This window comes from Triturus cristatus, chromosome 8, assembly GCF_964204655.1.
Source record: "Triturus cristatus chromosome 8, aTriCri1.1, whole genome shotgun sequence".
NCBI lineage: Eukaryota > Metazoa > Chordata > Amphibia > Caudata > Salamandridae > Triturus > Triturus cristatus.
Genome location: NC_140591.1, coordinates 1,231,395,422 through 1,231,415,970, shown reverse-complemented (window position 1 = coordinate 1,231,415,970; position 20,549 = coordinate 1,231,395,422). Strand labels below are relative to the sequence as shown.

General features: G+C 48.6%; 1 protein-coding gene across 2 annotated transcripts in view; it reads left to right on the top strand.

Annotated features, from left to right (window-relative positions):
• Positions 1 to 20,549, top strand: part of SRPX (sushi repeat containing protein X-linked) — a 458,279-nt gene that overhangs the window by 142,330 nt on the left and 295,400 nt on the right. The gene's annotated exons all lie outside the window — the stretch shown is intronic.

Sequence of the window (20,549 nt, the reverse complement as noted above, 5' to 3'; positions counted from 1 at the left end):
CCAAGGCCAGAAGTCTACTAAGTGGTGCTGGAACAATTTTTGGGATGAGGAAATTGCCATCAATGTTACATCACTATAGTCATAGGGACTGAAGAATCCAAGTGTCACACAAACAACAAGTGAAGCAAACTAGTCACGCCCATTTAGCATGAGAGTGGAAATGGTGTGTTATGTAGCCGGTGGTGCATTTTGGAGGATACTGTTGCAAATATTGTATTAATGCATGGTGTGGCAGCGCATTGTCATTTGCAGACAGCACATTTTCCATCGAAATGAGGCAAAAAAGTATATCTTGCACAAACAGTAATGTTTGTGGAAATCGGTGTTCAGCAAATAATTATAAGGTGGGCATCACCAGGTAAAGTGTCTTGATTGGTTTGATCGTCATAAAATCTTTGTTTTCACCACACCTCTGAATTACAAAAAAAGTCCTTCATTTGTAATTTTCTAATTGATGGTATATTTTGAAATGTATATTATGTACACAATTTATTTTCAGGTGTTTACATTTTGTTGTCTTAATTGACACCCTGTAGACTTTCCTTTCATACTCCCTGTACCCCTGGAAATTTATCACGTAATTTACTTTATAGCATTCTTTTCCTTAGAATAAGCTGCAATTTATCTGAAGACACAGCCTGACTTTTGACCTTTCTTTGAACACAGCAAATTGGACAAAGATAAAAACAACATTTTAAAGATGTCTTTATTACTCATTCACTTTGTGAACTCCAGCATGGTTATTTTGGGGGTAGCATAGCACACCTAACACTGTCCTGCACCTGTATGTCTCCCCAGAGATGGGGAAGGAGAATCCATACCATGGGGGTCTGTGTTCCATCCTGCTGGGCTACTGCTCCTCCGAGTCAGTAAAACTAGCTTCCACCTCTATCCATTGGTCTGCCAGGGGTATTGTGCAGAGGCCTCTATGTTCTTCCAAACGCAACAGCGCTCTCTCTGCCATCAGCCAGCTTTTCACCTCTGCCTTCCACTGACTATGTAGGAGGCCTTCAGGTGATTTCCAGTGTAGTGCAATATCTCTGCAGGCCACTCCCAGGTTTAGGTCAAGGGACCTATTGCCACTCTCTTTCTCTGGCCTTCTGCTATAGTGACTTAGAAGGCAGATCTCTGCAGAGACTGCCTATGCAAAGTTTTATCAAGCTCCAATGTCACCTGGAGGCAGAATCATAAGGACAAAATCCACTTCAGCCAAAGCACCTCTCTTAAGGGGCAACTCAAGTCGACAGCGTGTAGCATTCTGTTCAGCCTGTGGGGCATGAGGAAGGTGTTATGTAAATAGTTAAACTGCATGAATTAAAATCTTGCGTTTCGAGAAATAGTGTACGTGCATTCTAGGGTCTGCTCCCACTCATTTCCATTGAATTGTATACCTATAATAGTCTCCCATCTGGTTCGCAAAGACGACAGGCCATCGGAGTTCATGAACAACATAGCTTTGTACAACCAAGAGATCAGATTATGTGTAAGGTTTCGGTTTTAATGGCCCATGAGTTGGGACACCACGTGCACCAGTACCCTGTAAACAAGGAATTTGTGCCAGAGAAGTTACACTCTGTAATCGGGGTCTCCAGGCTCCCAAAGGTGACCTCTGAGTAGAAGTTCTCCAGCATCGGAACTAAGTATGCTGGTAAATGGTTCACTCGGCAACGCAAAAAGCATCAGAAGTTGCGGCAGCTCTGTCAAGACCCGCAAAAAATTGTAAAGGGGTCGGAGATGCATTGGCCTACACACACTCACATGCACGCACTTGCATACAGCAATGCAACCCATTTGTACACACCGTCACTTGTCGACATCTTCCACATGAACGCTCTCAGATAATTCCACCACAAACTCTCAAATTCTCTCTGGATATTAATCACCAAGACTGCTGCCTGAGGGTGGTGTGTTTGGGGGGTCTCATCTAGGATATGATAAATATATTCGATATTATAGGAGGTGTTTCTGTGAGAGCTAAACCCGTAGTACCTTACTGAGGGTTTTGTATTCCAAGTTTAACAGAGAGTGGGCAGTAGTTTGCCACATCAGTGACATCCCCCTATGGTTTGGAGATGGAGACTATTAGGGCTTCTCTAGTCGTATCTAGTAGGGGCCAGCATTCCAATATATAGGCATACTTTTATGCCAAGATCTGCACCAGTATCCTTGCATATGTTCGATAGACTTCTATCAGCAGGCCAGCCGTACCTGCATTTTTCCCCGTGCCAATTCCTCAAGGGTCCCCTGGTTTCAGATTAAGTGACGAGTGCCCCCAAGGCCTCCCTCTCTTCCTCTGGCACCAAGGTTCCTGTCGGGCCCCCTATCAGGCGACCCCTATCCTCAGTACAGAACAGCCAGGAGAGCAGTCTTCTTGCCTGGCCTCCCTCAGCATGAGCAGAGGTTCAGTATTTACTCCAGTTCAGACCACGCAGCCTTTCCACGGTGATCGCATGGTTTTCCTGCTTCTCATGCAGAGCAGGTAGCACCTGGGGATTTTCTGGAGATTCCCTCTCCAGTCTACAGATATTATCTTCTAGTGCACATAGATCCACCCTTAGTGATTTCTGAATCCATACTGATTGACTAAAGCAGTAGCCACAAACCACCACTTTAAAAGCTTCCCACTCAACAGCGTGTGCAGTGGTGTGTTGGTTAATGCGAAAGTAGTCTTCTATCATGTGCATCAAGTGGTCTCTGAAAGTATGTTTGTATAAGTAATTGAGTGGGAGCCACCAGGTGGTAATGGGTGATGCATGCCTGCACCACTGCATGCCCATGAGCAATGGGTTGTGTTACAATAGCGTGCGATCCAAGTATTCTATATGTGTACCCTGTGCAGCAATCTCCAGGGAGCCCTCCAACTTGCCTAACTTTTACATGAAAATCGTATAATGGGGAGCAGAAGGAATTTGCCTTCTATTCCAATTTACTCAGTCTGCATACGTCCTAGAGGCCCAAATGGCCTAATCACTCATTGAAGTCCTACACCAATGTAACTGCTGGGGAGTCTGCAAGTGGGGGGACCTAATCTGTCAAGAAACATATCCGTGACACAATGTGCTGGTCTTGTGAAAGGACACGTGAGCATTGTGAGGAAGTGTACCGGTCCCACATTTGGGTCGCAAATGCTAACAATCGTGATCTGCAGCCCATTTTGCCATCCAAACAGGACAACATAGTGTCCCTCCATGTCAATGAGTGCCTTTGTGACTTTGAGGGTATCCACAACCTCAGCCAAATTAGTGCCCACCTGGAGAATGAGGAGTACTCTGTAGCATAGATCTGCCCCATCATTTCCTTTGCTACCTCACTGCCTCTTCATTTACCAGATGCTTCTTCTGGAGAACAGCCACATCAAAGCCACTATTTTTCAGGAACGCCAGAATGTTTTACTATTTGCCATCAATGCCCACCCCCTAACATTCCAGATGAGGAAGGAGTATTTTGTTACTCTAGTCATCATGGTGGGCACACCATCCACCTCCCCGCTCTGCCCTCCATCCACTGGCAGAAAAGGGTACTACCGTTTTCCCCCTGTGTAGTACTCAAGCCCCCAAACCAAATTAGCTGCATCGTGGTCCTGACAGCACAAAACATTATTCACTGGTCGATACTGCACGGAACAATGAACCCCAACTCCCCTTCCCAACCCTCCCTCCGGTCAGTTTGGCAATGGCCAACTGTCCAAAACATTAAACAGTGCAAACATACAAAGACCAAACCCCCAGAGCCATAGTGACGGTAGGGGTATCGAGGGGTGGCTGCTGCTGCAACCACATTGTAAACATTTCCGCCTCCGATTCCCCCTCATTAGGAGTACTGCAGGATCCTCTATCCAGAAGCCTTGTCCAAATCAAGTCAAGTGTTAACGGAGTGCATGTGGGCCACCTTTGTCCTCCCTACTAACATAGGAAATGCACCCTTCGGCAAAGACTACATACTTGAGCCACCTTTTAATCATTAGGAGGGCGTTCACAGGTCATCCGCCAGCTAGGAGTTATATGAGGCTTGGAAGTCAGTTCCTCCTGAGAGGCATCCTGATCAAGGCATTTGAAGGTGAAATCAGTGTGAGGGTCAGCAGATTCCTGGCTCATCAGTGCATGAAAGGAAGTTGCCCTGCCAATCGCTGCCACTGTCTCCTGCCTTTTCCTGTGGTCCGCACTGCCCGGGCCACATCCCGTTTCCATTGATGGCTGTGTTTAAGAAGTATCTAGCCATATCAGTGTCCCGCATCGATCCCCACCCTGTACTGTGCAAGCCAGTTCCATGCATTTGCTGGTGTATCAAAGAATAGAGCTCGATCATCCACAATAACTTTAAGTCTCATAGGGAAGAGGAACATATATCAAATACTGGTCTCCCGCAGTTCTTTCTTGACCACTAGGAAATAGTCTTTCTGATGTTGATCTGCCAGATGACAAAGACGTTTTCCACTTGAAAGCTACCCATTGAGTGCATGCACTGTAGTATGAATTATCTCTAGCGATAGTGCAGTAATTGTGCCACCACCGGTAGAGGAGGTGCCCTGGGGGAGGAGGGCTGTCCTGCACTCTGAGCCCTCTGTAGTGTAAAAACATTCGACAGCACCTACAGGAAGGCAACCATATCTTCACTCTCTGATTTTTTGGGCAATCCAAGCACCCTGATGTTTTTACAGTGGCTGTGCTCCTCTGCGTCCTCTGGCCTGCGGTGTACCATTTGTGCATGTCAGGTAAATTCTGCAATTTTATCTTGCAGTTGCCTCACAATTGGGTGTACCTCACCAAGCGCGTTCTCATTACGCTTCACTTTATCCACCAGCTTATACAGGTCCATTAAGACCATGTCAATCTTGTTATCAAAGACTTCCCAGGACGTGATCACGGTTCTGAGGTTGAAATCCAATGTATCTGGGGAGTCCTTCATGTGCGATCATGCACCTACCATTGTCTTTCGTTCCAGGCGAGCACCCTTGCATGTTGAGGAGCCTTGAGTCCCTGCGTACTCCCCCACAAGCATGTCTTTAGGTGTCTAGTTTGGCCCACGGCTGCCCAGGTACAGTCTTCCTTGTCAGTGGACAATCTTATTGCCCCTCCAAGCCCCTTCCACCAGGCTCAGCCATGCTGTTGTCCAGCTACCACGGGGGGGGGGCTTAGGAGGAGCAGCAGGACTCTGCTTCCACCAGTGCAGGGCAAATTTCAGTCCTCCTTCAGCTCCATTGCACTTTCAAAACCCAAGGCCTGGTAGACCACCAAATCACTGCAGCCTCCGAGAGGACATGTAGCCAGACCGTCTCTTGCCACTCAGGCCCATAGGCTGTTCACCAGCATCTTTGGCCATCCATTTGCACTCAGGGCGGCAGTCCTTCCAGCCTTGAGTGCAAGCCCTGAGCCAATGCTCCTCCATCCATGTCCAGGCCTCTTTACTGCTCACCAACAGGTCACGGGGGCATCCCCATTGCCCATATCGTTGGACGTGGCTGCTGTACTGCTCCTTGTGGTGCACTATCCACTGGGGGGTGAATGTTCTCACAGTGTGTGGGCAACATCTTGTTCCCAGGTTCTCTTGGCTCAGCAGGGCTTCTCCGCCACAGCTAGTGCCTCATTCGTCCGCAATTCCTCATCCCCGAGTGTGCTCACCTCAAGGAGGTCGGGCCGCCATTGGAGATGCTCCCTGCCGTCAGATGTCCGGGGTTCGGAGGTGATGTCAGTGGGTTCAAGAAAGAGCTTGGCTGGCCACACCCCCTTGCAACTTGAGCTTTTTGACATCAAAAAGTATATTTTTTTACTTTTACTCAATTATTTTTTAACATTGGAGAGTGCTTGCCCAATCTACCAACAGTGACGTTTTACAACCATGGCAAAACAAAAGAAGCATTGACAAAGCCTAAAGGATGGCACCTAAAACAAAACATATTGCGTTTGCCAGTGCTAGTCGCAGGTGGTTGGAGGAAGTGGGCTTCGGCACTCATGTTTGGAGACGGGGATCTACTTTTCATCATTCGACTTTGGTACAGAGCAAGAGAGATACAAGCAAAAGAGGAAGAAAGAAGGAGGAATGGATGGAAATCAGTCACAAAGGGAGAAATCAAGGAACACTAGCAGAGCTAGTAGGTCTCGGTGTGAAATCTATTGGCGTTGCCAGTGCTGTTTTGTATTACATGGTCTCCCTTAAAGCTCACACATCTGCAGTGGTCATCTTGAAATAGGTTTGTAAAGCCAAAAGAAAGTGCATTAAGATCAAATGCATCAACAGCAATCATATTTGAATGCATTTTGGTATTTGTTTTAAAAACACCAATCAAAGATGGCCACCATGGATGTGTATGCATCCTGAAGTGGCCTCCTTTAGAATGCATTGTGTTCTATTTTAACAAAACTCGTTTAGAGATGGCCACTGCTTACTCTGGCAGCCTTCTTTGAATGTGATATAAAGACCCAATCAGAGATGCTCAATGTGCATGTTTGCACATTTGTGAGCATGCTTGAGTGTGCGCTATCAGTTGGTAGCCCTCTTGGAATAGTCAAAGAACCATTTTAATATGGCCTTCTGCTGATAGCGCAGTGCATGGCAAGAAAGTGAGAAAAACAATAGGATTATGAGTGCAAGAGAATGCTGCTTGCAGGGATGAAAGAGGGGGGGGAAACAGATCGGGTTCTTTAAAGAGCACAACATCACAATGTATTAACAGTCCACAGACCAGCCACCTCTTCTATCACTGGTGACTTTATGCTGGTCTATGACCCTCTACAGCAGTCCACTGCCTTTTGCTATATTGGCGCTTTAGGAATTTCACAAACATACATGCATGCATATGTACATACAGGAGGATGGTAGAGAAAGAGAGGAAATAATCCCTCCTAGGTCTAAAGTCAACAGGAAAGTGCGAAAGATACAAAACTATCCAATTATGAGCAAGGGGCTCACCCAATGTCCGTTCTTTTTATTTATTTTTATTGAATTTTAATAGCATGTAATCAGAACATACAGTGATAACATGTAAACCAACATACAGGTCATGGCACATCAACATCCTTCATCCAGCATGCAATAATTATCTTTATACTCCTATGTCATCTTGACCGATGTTACCTTACAGTAATAAAGTTCACACAGGTTGGTGTGTTTGTAGGTATTGAATCAGGTATGTCCAGTAGTCCCGTGGTTTGGACCCTGTGGGCAACTCCTCCTCATACGTTTGCAGCGTGTCCCTGCAATAAGTCAAGTCCTGAAGCCATTGCCTGACCCTGGGCTCCATACGGCCACCCCAACATAACGACACCCGTCTCTTAGCAATTAGCAATGCAATCAGACAGAATTTGCGCTTGGTAGCCCTTATTCCCGGCAATAGGCCCAGTAGGCATGTATTAGCTGAGCATTCGAGTTGCGTGCCCACCATGGCACTCAATATATGTACCACCCTCTGCCAGTTCTCTGCCACCGCCCCACAGTGCCATGCCAAGTGTATGAAGTCCGCCGGATCTACCCCGCAGCGCTGGCATTTAGCGTCGTCCCTCAGCCCATACTTATAAAGTCTTGCTGCGGTATAGTACGTCTGATGGAGGTATTTGTAATGCAGCATGCGCAGGTTCCCATTCGGGGTCAGCATCCCAGTGATTGTACATACCACCCCCCAGTCCTCCTCCGACAAGGGACTCGACAGGCAACCGTTCCAACGTTCCAGCGCCTTGTGTGTCGTGTCGGCAATGTCTGTCTGCATCGCTATGTATAATCTAGACACCAATTTAGCGGCAGTCGGTGTTGCAATCACCAATTGTAAAGCTCCCAGGGTGGGCGGTTCCTCTGGATGCGTGGGGTACAGTTTCTGCAGTGCCCTCTGTAGTCTGTAGTATGTGAATGTAAACAGTAGTGTCTGGTTGCTTATGTATGTCAGTTCCTCGTGTGTCTGGAAGGCACCCCCTTCGTATAAGTCCCCCATGGTGGTTAGACCAACCCGTCGAAGCAAACCCATGCCGACCTTTTCCTGAGTGACTGAGAGCTCAGGGTGATGCTGCAGCGGTAGGGCTGGCACATAAAGGGGCAGCCTGTGTGCTTTCTCTCCCATGGTGTGCCAAGCCCTATTTGTTGTGTCTATCGTGTTTATGTCCCGAGTATGCAATGGAGGTCGCCTGTGCGTTATAATAGCACTTAGTGGGACAGGGAGTGCATCCCCTTCCTCGATAGCGGTGTGTGTCAGAAATGGGACCGGATGATACCAATAATGCGCGTATTGTGCTTGCGCGCAAAGATAGTAGAGCAGAAAGTCCGGGACCCTAAATCCCCCCTGGGCGTACGGTAGTGTGAGGGAGCGCAGTCCTATCCTGGCTTGCTTACCTCCCCATATAAGGCGGAGGACCATGGCTGAGATTCTGCGGAACACCTCCGCCGGTGGCTTAATCGGAATATTGTTAAAAAGGTACAATAGCTTGGGGAGAACGACCATTTTGACAATGGCTATACGATCTGCCAATGACAATGGCAGCTGGATCCAGCGCCCTATTTTACCTTCTAAGGTCTCAATCGCCCGCCCATAGTTTGTGCGTATCACCACCTCTGGGTCTCGGTGATACCAGACCCCCAAATATCTCACCGGGTCCGACTGCCATTCCAGCGGAAAATCCACTGGACAGGGATCCGTGGTGTCTGTCAATGGTATGATCATCGATTTTGACCAGTTGATAGTGAGACCAGAATGCTGGCCGAACTTTATATATTCTCGCAGTAGGGGGCTCAGGTTCACCTCCGGATCTCTCACATACAACGTCATATCGTCGGCCTACAGCGAGATATGGAGCGGCCTCTGTGGGAATTGGAGCGCTGAGTAATGGTGTTTCTGTCTGATTTTGCACGCAAGCGGTTCCAGTGCTAACGCAAATAGTAGCGGAGACAGCGGGCAACCTTGCCGCGTGCCTCTCGAGATCTTGATCGGGTCGGAAACGTATCTATTAACCTTTACCCGCGCCGTTGGTTCTGTATACAGAAGCGCCACCCCCTGTAGGAAGAGCGGGGGAAAGCCCATACGTTGCAGTATGGTATACAGATAGGGCCATTCAATGGAATCAAAAGCTTTGGCAACATCATGAAATTTCGCCGCCGCCTTCGTGGTAGGAAGCAGATAATGTGATAGGGCGAAGAGTGTCCGGGTGTTATGCGTGGTAGATCTGGACGGAATAAACCCAGATTGATCCGGTAAAATCAATTTAGGCATCAGCGGTTTTAATCGGTTGGCAAGAAGCTTCGCCAGAATCTTAGTATCAACATTAATAAGGGACAACGGTCGATACGACTCGCATTGCTCCGGGTCTTTGTTCGGTTTCAATAATGCAATCAACATGGCCTCGCGCAACGTAGGTGGCAGCCTCTGTTTCTCATGGGCATCTCCATACATGTCGACAAGATGTGGCGCCAGTTGGTCCACAAACGCCTTGTAGAATTCACACGTGAACCCATCTGGGCCCGGGGCCTTCCCATTCGGCAGGGATTTGATCACCTCCGTCACCTCCTCCTCCGTGATCGGGAGCGATAAATATTCCCGCTGTCTGTCCGACAGCCATGCAATTGCGATGTCTTCCAGGTACTCCTCAATCGCCTCTGGAGGCTCTGTAGGGCGTGAGGAGTATAATGCCGCATAGATAGCCATAAATTCACCCAATATGCCCTGCATGTCGCGTTTGAGCAACCCTGTGGGGTCCCTCACCTCCCGCACAGTGTGGGGGCGGGATCCCGATCAGATCCTAGCGGCCAAACACCCGCCAGGTCTACCGCCCTCACCATACTGTCTTGCAGTCGCGCGTTTGGTGATATATTTAAGCTCATCCTCAGCGTAGGATTGATGTTCCGATAGTACTACCCTGATGTCTCCCAGTATCCCCGTGTTGTGTGTCCTCTCATATTCCGACTCCAGTTCGCGCAATTTAACCTCCTGTCGATTTAGTTGGTGTCTAATGTCTTTGAGGATACCCGCAGTGGTACTCAGGCACACCCCTCGGATAGTAGCCTTGAATGCCTCCCACAGGAGCCCCGGGTCATCCACCGTAGGGGTGTTGATGTCGAAATATTCCTTGATGGCCTTATGTATAGTGTCTGCATAAACGGAATCTAGCAGGGCCCGTGCATTAAACCTCCAGCTATAAGGCGGTGGCGTGTAATGTGGGATTTGTAAGGACAACAGTACCGGGTTATGGTCCGAGAGCGTGCGTGGTAGGTGCGCAATGGACCTCGTCCATAACAATGCCTCGGGCGAGCCCACCCAGTAGTCTAGCCTAGACCAACTACCATGCGCTGCTGAAAGGTGTGTGGCTTCCCGGGTCCCCGCGTGTCTGTCTCTCCAAATGTCTGTTAAGTGTCTGTCTACCAACACATCCCTTAGCTTACTCAGCGCCTTCTTGTGTGGCTCCATTGAGCCCTCCGACCTATCAAGCTGATCGTTGAGTGCCAGATTGAAATCGCCCCCCCATATCACAGGTATGTCAGGGAGATTACCCAGTGTGCGCCATATCGTGTGGTAAAAATCCGGGTCGTCCACATTCGGGGCATATGTGTTCAGTAACGCTATGTGTTGCCCTCGTAGTACCCCTATGATGAGGAAAACCCTCCCTGCATCATCCGTAGTAGTGTCTATCACTTCGAACTGTGTCCCTTTTTTAATCAGTATCAGAACTCCCCTGGAATAAGATGAGTAGGAGGAGCTTTTTATGACCTCTGCCCATCTTGTACCCACTTGACTTGGGGAGGCCGGCGCAAGGTGCGTTTCTTGTAAAAGAGCAATGTCGACGTGGTGCCGGTCTAGATATGCAAATAGCTGCCTAATTTTTCTAGGGTTGTTTAGGCCTCTCACATTCCAGGTCAGTAGATTTCAAGGTGTATCACGTTCTTTCCTCCTAGCCATCGGACACAGTACAAAGATCAAACAGCATCCCTATATTACCGCACAACATAGCAATCAGTAGTAACACGATCCGAGATATCATACCACCTTATGAAAAGCCGGAATACAGCCATGTTTCTCGTGCACCATAGCCTGCAATAAACATCCCAACATTTGAAGACCCACCCCCCTCCCACTTCAGCAACCCAACCATGCCAAAGCCATACCCTACCCATACAGAACAACATCTAGTAACTTAGAGTGGGGAGCACCCGCTGTGGGGAATCCACCGAGAGCCCAACACTACATCCATTGGTACGGATGTGACCAGGCATTTGTTTACACATGCTAGGCAGCGCATATTGCACTTTACCCACCCGTTGAACAGTTCGTGGACCTTGGGGATCTCAACAAGCACTGGTTGCGAGTTAGCCGCCATGTCGTGCACCCCCCAAGCCAGCCAGTGCACCCTTCCAGCACAATAGAGCGTGGGGACAACGGAGCCCCCAGGGGCCATCCCCGCAGCCCATCCCTCCTATTGGGACAATCAAGCAGCGCAGACAGCCGGGCCGTCGGGCAACATGTGTGGTCCCATCGTTCGCCCTCGGTGCCCACTGTGCCCGCGCTAGGCAGACAGTTCTAGTTCAATTGGCACAGTTCAGGGAGTCCAAATCCGGATGGGCCATCGCCCCCTGCATCTCCGCCGCTACATGACACAGCCACAGCGCGCCCCTACCTGGACCGGCTGGCGTTCAGTCCCAGCAGTAGTTAGCGGAGCATGCCCCCATAGTAATAAATGCGCAGAGTCTTACCAGTTCTGAACCAATATGACATCCCAGGCAGCTCAGCCCAGGTTCTCGTCCATGTCAGCTTCCTGCCTCTGCTCTGCCTGTCGTCGGTCTCTCCTCTTGCCCCCGAGCTTCTTGAGAAACTCCTGAGCCGCCTTCGGCGTCTGCAGGATAGTTTGACGGCCATCTTGTGTTACGCGAAGTATTGCCGGATAGAGCATGGCATAATCAATATTCAACTCCCGGAGCCTCTTCTTTGCTGGGCTGAATTCTTTGCGCGCCATTTGAACTGCCATCGTAAAGTCCGGGAAGAACTCCAGATTGTTGCCTTGGTACGTGATGTTTCGTTTCTCTCGAGCCAGCCGCAGGATGGTATCACAATCGCGGTAGTTCAGGATCCGGGCGACGATCACCCGGGGGGTCGCCCCCGGCTTCGGGCGTGGGGCGAGGGTCCTATGCGCACGTTCCACCACAAAGATAGCTGATAGATGCTCCGTGCCAAACACGCCGCGTATCAGCTCTTCGATATAGGTCTCCATTTTCCCTGTGTTTGTGGATTCCGGAATGCCCGCGACGCGGATGTTGTTGCGCCGCGAGCGCGCCTCCAAATCCTCTGCCTTGTTGCGGATAACCTCCAGCAGCTTCCCCATCTCGGCGCACTGCTGCTGTGTGCCATGTGATTCATCCTCCACCACCGATATGCGTGACTCCGCTTCCTCCAGTCGCAATCCGTGGCCATCTAGTTTGGCCGACATATTATCCACTCTCAGTGTGATAGTGTCGAGCTTGCCGTTGATGTCCTGCAAGCTACGCTGTATGGCCTGCAGCACTCCCTCCAGATCCGCAGACGCGTCCACTGGAATACCCTGCGCCGGCGCCGCCGCCGCCGACTGCTCCTTCGTGGGCTTTTTGCCCTCAAATGGCAGCTTTGACTGTGTTTTATCCGGTTTCCCCATTGTGAGAGCGCACGGGGAGTAGCTCTCGTCGCAGCCGCCAGACCGGGGAGCACACACCAGTCGTCAGTGGCCAGGAGCCCCCACAGGTCCGGAGAGGATCTTCTGGAAGTTGGGCCGCCCACAGCAACCGCAGCGACAGCAGCGACCAATCCCGGGTCCAGCGGTCCTCAGCAGCCACGTCGACACCAGCCCAACGACTCGGCCCAGCAGAGGAACTTCGGCAGCGCCCACCGCCTGCCCACCCACGCGCACTCTATGCGGTCAAAGGGGCACCCCCGCCACCACTGCTTGCAGGTGTCCACATACCACTCGGGCGCTGTGCGCTGTACATAGAGGACCGGACGCAGTGGGCGCACATAGGGTAGCCTCCACCGGGGTAAGCCATGCGACCTCCCAGCTCCTCATGTCCCCGTTGCCTCCTCCGCGATCGACCATGCGCTGATCGTGTGCCTCTTGCTCAGCGCGATCCCCAGCCTTCGGCGTCCAAATGCCCACCGTGGTCCCCCGCGATTGACGGGGCCGCAGGTAATCCAGCCCCCGGCCAGCATACCTCAGGTCCTCGTTGGGGGTAGGCCGTCCGCCTCACAGCGCCTCCCGGCCCGACCGGGTGATCGGCTCCGGCCGCGTATGCGTAGTCCCATGCCCGCACACCTCAGCATGGATGAGCCGGCGGCGACAGGGTCCGTTGTGTGTTATGATGCCCTTGTCACAGGCGAGTCAAGTGAGCCTCACATTGGTCATGGGCACTCGCTGGGCCCGTGCCCCGCGGAAGCCGCTGTTCACCGCCACTCTTCCGCGGCCCAACCGCCGCAGGGCGCCGCCATCTTGGTTGCATCGGACATCGCGTCCACGGCTCGGGGAATTATGCTGTTTCTACAGTAATCGCTCGTCAGCGCTCCTTCTCCGGTCCACGCATTCCGAGCCCTTGCCTTCCGACATCAGTAGTTGGCGGTAGAAGGCAGATGCGAGCCCGCCATCGCTCCGTTCCAGCCGTTAGTCGAGCCTGGTTGGCGGAGCTGTCTCACGAGGCAGCCATTCCGCTGTGGGCTCTCTAGCGCCCCCCCCCAATGTCCATTCTTATTATATGATACGTATTGGAATCCATAGGTCTTGCCAATAAACAGCTAAAGGTATCTGTAACAAAGAGCTAGAAAGTACCTACAAAGGTGGAATAAGCAGACCTGGGGTAGTGGAAGAAAGAGACATGAGCTGAAATCAAAACAATATAACTTTGGAATTAGCCAATCCTGGCATGCTTGAGTGCTGGCGGTGTGCTCCTTGGAAAATGTTTGGACCTGTAAATGTATGATTATTTTTTTAAGGAAATTTAGTACTACTGAACAGCAAGGCTAACTACATACTGTAGGACAGTACATCAGTTCTTCCCTCGCTACATTCTTCCATCCAGAGTAGTTGATTTACAGACATAATACTTTAACTAGCAATCCAAGTAGATGGCGTCTGCCACACATTATCGCATGAATTCACCCCGGTCCAATGCCTACCAGTTTAACAACTACTTAACTGTTACTGGCTCTTGCCAAATATAACCCGCATCAAGGTGCACATCTGCCCCTGTTGGAGCAGGAGCCAGGGCACCAGGTCTACAGAAGTGAAGGCCTAATTTATCAGCTGCTTCAGTTACAGCTTCCAAGTGACCTGGATTATTTCTGCCTTTTACTATCCATCCGGCGGCTTCTGGCCCATTTTACTTGCTCACAGTAGAGCCCGTAGTGGCGTTGCTAAACCACTGCCTGCATCACTGCATTCTTACGATTTCTCCCATCATGTGTGGAACAGCTGGGCACAGTTTCACTCACTGAGCATGAATAACTACCCACACTGCTAGTTTTTATCATATGACCTGTGCATGGTATCATTTCCAACAGTCTATGAAAGAGCTTAAAAAGTGCTGCTTATTATAATTCTGCCCGGTTTATGTATATAATGCTTAGTTGCGGCATGTTTTCAGTGGCAGCTGGCATTTAGGAAGAGTGGGGCGGGGCGGGCAAATGAGTGTGTATGCAAGGAAGCAAGGTAAGTGTAATAAAAAGACACTTACCTTGCTTGCTGCATGACTCCGACGACCTCTACGCGCAATGTTCTGCTCTGTCTCCTCAATTCTCCATAACATTCTCGGTGCTGATCTCAAGCTGGTAACTAGCATGAGAGCAGTGCTAGGATTGGATGAAGCGGGCAGGCTGAACGCTACTACAGGCCCTGTCGGCGTGTGCTTGGTCTCCACCCAGCTGTCTAAGACAGTTGGGGGGGAGGTTCAACTGGGTGCATGTCATTTTGGCCGTCGCAAGACAGCTGGCCAAAGTGGCATGCGCACTGTGGAGCATCCAGCCAGCCACTGCTCCTGAGCACACGTCCTGCATGTCTCTGGGTCAGGGCAGGCTGGCTGCTGCAGCACGCACAACGGTAAAAACATAAAATGGCAATGACATTTTTTCGTTGGCAGTTTATTTTTTCCCGCCGATTCGCGGGGGGGGGGGGGGGGGGCGGGGCGAGGCTCCCCGTCCTCGTGCAGAAACTGCTGCTGCATGATTTATAGGTAACCTTGAATAAACTGATGTATTTTACGAAGGGCTCCATTAAAGAGCTTGCTTTATAACAGCGATTAAGATGTAGTTTATAACAGCCTGGTATCCCCCTTGAGTTATACCGGTGGCATCAGTAAATAACAGGAGGGGGATTACCTCTCACTGTGAGTGAGATCCTGAGGGTCTCCACAGAAATGGGGAATAACTGGGCGAATTGGAAATAGCACCCCTGATTCCTACACTCATTTACGATTTTCCCATAGAGATTAACCCAGGTGAAACATGCTCGATCTGGCCCAATTGAAATTTCAGAGATATTCTTAATGAGAGTCTTAGATTCGATTATATTGCAAAACGTCTTCTTTAATAAGTACCTTAACATATTCGGAATATTGAACCTGTATTTGTTCCAACAAAAGCATTTAGGTACACCAGAAACCCGCCATGATTTTACAACCAAAAGTTAGTCATTCTATCTTTAATCCTGCTATTATACAAACCTCATGTCTTTTTGAACAGCCCTCTGCCCACATTTGACTGCTGCTGTTTTTACATCATCGATTCTCATGAAGGCTTTCTGTGTTGTTGCAGGCCTTTGTGGTTGTGGTCTATTGTTTAGGGCAGAGTGTCATGAAACATACCACCACCCAGACAGAGGTTACATTCACTCTTTGTTTGAAAACCTATCCAGCTGCTCCACCCTTCCCTCTTTGATCTTACACCAGCAAAGTAACAAAGATTGTATTTATGCGGGATCAACATCTGAGTACGAAGTCACAATTTTGTGCAGTGATGTATTTTTTTTTCTTCTAAATATGTGGGAACTGCAATGGGTTCTTGCCTTTATCCCCTAAAGAGATCCAGAGGTTGGCAATTTCAATGCAGTCTAAACTTTACTACAAGTTTGCCTTAACTACCGTCCTTCCAGTATACTTGTTGACACGACTGCAATATGTTTAAAACATTGTGCTCAACTGGTCTTCTGCCTCAGGAGATGGGAGTGGGTGTCAAATTTTCAATGCTTTGGTTGACAGTGGACATTAGACAAAAGAAAAACCTTTAATATAGTTTGACGGACTTACGCATGTCTGCACAGTTTGAGCTCTTAAAGCAAAGAACTCTTCTGCTAGAATCCCAAGCGTACTATTGGATAGATCTATAGGGCACTGCTGTTTAGAAGTTCCTGAGTTCTGGTATTTGGTTGATTATGGGGGTGAAAAGTGGAACTGCAGTTTCTGCTGATCAAGATGAAAAGATATCTCTGCCTGATTACTGCTTTAGAAGGAATTATGACAGCCAGGTGCAGTGATCTCACATTGCATGGTGTCCATGGTTTGGGTACTGCCACCAGTGCCGGACTGAGATCAGCAACCAGCCCTGGCAGGTTGCTTCCCCACCTGCCCTGGTAACGGGAGGGGAGGGGGTTGTTAGCCGCTAAGCATTGCTCCTTTTCTTACAGAGGGCCGAATTTGCAGCACTGCTGCAAAACCGGCATCCTGTAAGAAAAGCAGCCCCCTGCGGCCACAAAACCGGCCCCCATCCCTCCAGCCCACCGGGGAAATGCACCGTGCCCCCTACGGCCAGTCCGGCCCGGACTGCTGCTAGAAACCGGCTGCATTGTTACCTGCTGTGAGAAACATCACTTTGCACAAAGGCTGAAATTCCATTTGAAAGGAATTTGCCCAAACTGGACCTGAAGGGTGATGGTGAGCATTCACAGGCTGCTCAGGGTTGGGGAGGCCTTGTGTACGGCGCGGTGTAATAACTGAGGGTCTGATTTAGATCTTGGCAGATGAGTTACTCTGTCAAAACGGTGATGGATATTCCATCTGTCGAACTATAGATCCCTTTATATCCTATGGGATTTAAATTTGGGCGGATGGGATATCTGTCACCGTTGTAATGGAGTAACCCATCCACTGAGATCTAAATCGGGCCCTAAGACCTCCACAGTCAACCAATAGACTCAATAAATAATGCCCAACACAGTGCTTATCTTTTTGAAAAGTAAAGTTATTTTAATCTCACCGCAGAAGTGAATACTGAATAATTCAATTAGTACATCATAGAGGTTTGTTATAAATTGTGTTTTAATCCTGAGGTGCTACGCTTCCCCTTACTTCCCCTGTACCTATCTTCCCTCACACTCTAGTCGAGATCACACTAGTATCCCGCACTATACTCGGGTGTAGCCTAGGAGTGCTGTAAGGTGCAGATAACTCAAACGTTCTCATGAATTGAGTTTGCAACTCAGTTCAATGCCTGTAGTGGCTTTTGTACCAAAGTGCCTCAAGCAGGTGAAGCACATTTGCCTGCCCGTCTCAGGTTCTCTTTCTCGTCTTCAGGTGCAACGAAGCAGCACAGTTACATGTTGGTGTTCGATGACTGTTCGGAGATCAAAGTACCTTTGGTTATTTGAGCTTAACCTCCCATGTTTCTCTTACTGTGTTATGCTTTGCTTATAGTAGTGTATTCACACACTCTCACCCCTTACTTGATGGTGCTGATTTCCCATCGTCATTGTTAAATAAATGCTGGATTCAAGAGATTTAGACGTAGTAAAGAATTACCATCTGCCAACCATGACATCTACCCATCCAGTTATGACCCACTATATTCCAGGATAGACTCTCCCATTGAGCACCATTACAAGATACTACAAGTGTTTATCTGACAAAGAAAGTTTTGGCAAGTTACAGCTCATTTACTAATAAAACCTTTTTAGAGCATAGTGATTTTTGGACCATGCACACCACAACTTTAAAGTGGCAGATTTTTAAAACATCTTTAATGTCCCAAGCCTAGCTCCAGGTAGCAGCAGCATGCCTCACAGTGACCGTAGAGTCTGAAACATTGGATGCTTTTACATAGAGCAGTATTAACTGTGGAGTCCAGTTGGGACTGATAACGAAAACTAGGATATAGCAGAGAGCATGAGGGGTAGCAGGGGGAGCAGAAGTGGTAGAGGGAACAAGTATTTTAAAGAATACCAGAATACACACCGAACTGTTGATGTATACGTATTAACACCATGAGACACAAGGAATTACTGATTGCTCACTTTGATTTACGAGATTACACCGGTGCTGACATGTTAGTGACTTCTGGAAAGAGGACATTAAATGGAGCTGATTCAAGGAAAGACGGGGGTTTGTGGTGGTGTGATCAAGGAAGCTAGTAAACAAGAAGGGAGGGAAGGTAAGAGCTTTAAAAAGGTGTGGATTAAAGAAAATACAATAAAAGAGGGAGGAAACAGTGGAGGGGGGAGAAGAATAGTACTAGAATCCAGATAGAAAAGGAAAATGTATGAAAATGGGCGATTCGTAGCAAAAGTGAGTAAGGGGCAAGAGATGAAGGAAGTGGAACTGAAAAGAATTAATAAAGAGGAGGAACACATGTGGAATCAAAAGAAATGAGACAAGAAAGGATGAAGTGTAATAGCTACGTTGATGCCTCTTTACCCAGAAGATTTGGCTTCAAATCCTTGCTCCCTCACGTCGCAAGAATGAATTCACCTCCCGGTGTCTCAGTTCCGCCAGGTGTCCACTGTGATTCAAGGCAGGTTGAACACCGTTATTATGTGCTATATTAAAACCAAATTACTGAGTAAAGACAAAAGATGCAGGTGCAAAGATTAGCATTTCTTTCTGTCTGTTTAGAATGGCCCCACTTGATTTCCTTTCAACTCAGTGGAAGTGAAATTGGGAGATATTTATGTCTCCCACTTGTCATTGTGAAGGAATAAGTAGTCATTAAACTCCAAAGTTGTAGTGCTCTTCAGTTTCTTTTTCGTATAATATATGACATATATTCTCTTGTAGGATTTCCAAGTAGCTCACATCCGTTTGAGCTATGTTATATGCCAAGGTCCCTATGTTGAAATCTAATCCATGCTGTGCTTATGATATTAACTTTTATATGTTGTGTAATAGTTGGAATGCTAAAACGTAAATTAAATATACGAAACCGCTGTGAGGGAAAGTAATGGAAATGTTCATCTGTTACAACCAATGGACAATAAGGGCCTAATTACGATGTAGGTCGGAGGACACTGTTTCGTAGAATGAACCGCCCGACCACAGGTTGGAGGTTCCAACAACCTCATTAGGATACGACCACACATGGTGTGGTTGCAAACTTCCATTTTTCAATGGGAGCTTGTGCAGCGGGCTGAAAACTTCACAACACAAGCTCCCATTGAAAAATGGAAGTTTGTAAACATCCCTGCACCGTGGGACAGGCACCATGAGGTCCCTGCCACATGGTGCAGGGATGTTTAGGGGGGCACCTCCAGGCCCAAATCCGGAGGGCCAGGGGGAAAGGAGGCCCTGAGAGGGGCCCCCAAAGTCACTTTCCGACAGCCAAAACACCATCATAATCCCGACTGCGGAACCGTGCTGTTCCGACAGACCAACGGGCTCCCGTTTGAACAGAGTCGGAGTCCCCTGTCGGCTTAAACTCCGACCGCCGTCATCCTAATGTGGTGGTCAGAGTTAAACCTGCAATGTCGGTTGGAGCGCCTCCGAGCAGCGGTCGGAAGCTTTCCGAACAACATGGTAATTAGTCCCTTAGTGGTGGTTCAAAATGTTGGTGTTTCCCTCATCTTAATCTTCTCCAGTTTGGGCTACACTGATCATCAAGCCACGATTTCTGGAGAAAAAGTGTAGAAAAGCAGAAGCACAGCCAAATAATCGGAAGTGTATACTCACTATAGCATAGAGGCAATCTGATATTTCTTGATGCGTGGAGGCCCAGCCTCCTCACCTACTGAGTCTTTCCTACTGGCTGGCTGGTGCCAATCACAGTTGAGTCATGCGTTATTCACCAACTTCTTAAGCCCTTCTCAAATCTACCTCAACAGTAATAACATTTACCGCATCCACAATCAGATCTCCAATCTGTCCCTATTTTTCTGGCTCTCATTGAGATCTGGTTCATGTATGCACCATCCAAAGTTCTCCCAGACCTAATAATGGCCACTTGCAGAATTACGTGTAGTAGCCACAACATTGGCGTTGGAGGAGTTGTTGCAAGGATGTACTAAAATTACATGGCTGTCAGCATAATGTTATGACTTCCCTGGCTGAATCCTATACAATTGCTTCAATAGCCTCATCTACTTACTCAGAGTATATGAACAGTAATTGTGCTCCTTTCCTCAAATGTTTTGCCTCATTCTCTGCTAGCAACCTTGATTTGACCTGGCTTCTCTATTCTCTTAGCACTATTAATTTGTGTGAGATGGTAATTCTACTTGCAAAGTCCTTGTCTCACCAATCTCCCTAGGCAACATACCGAATCTGGAAAAGCCTTCTACGCTGACAGGTGATACTTCAGCTCCAGCTATTAGCCGGTACCACCACAGAGCTGAATAAGGTACCTCCAGTGTGCACTGATGTCATTTTTTGCAGAC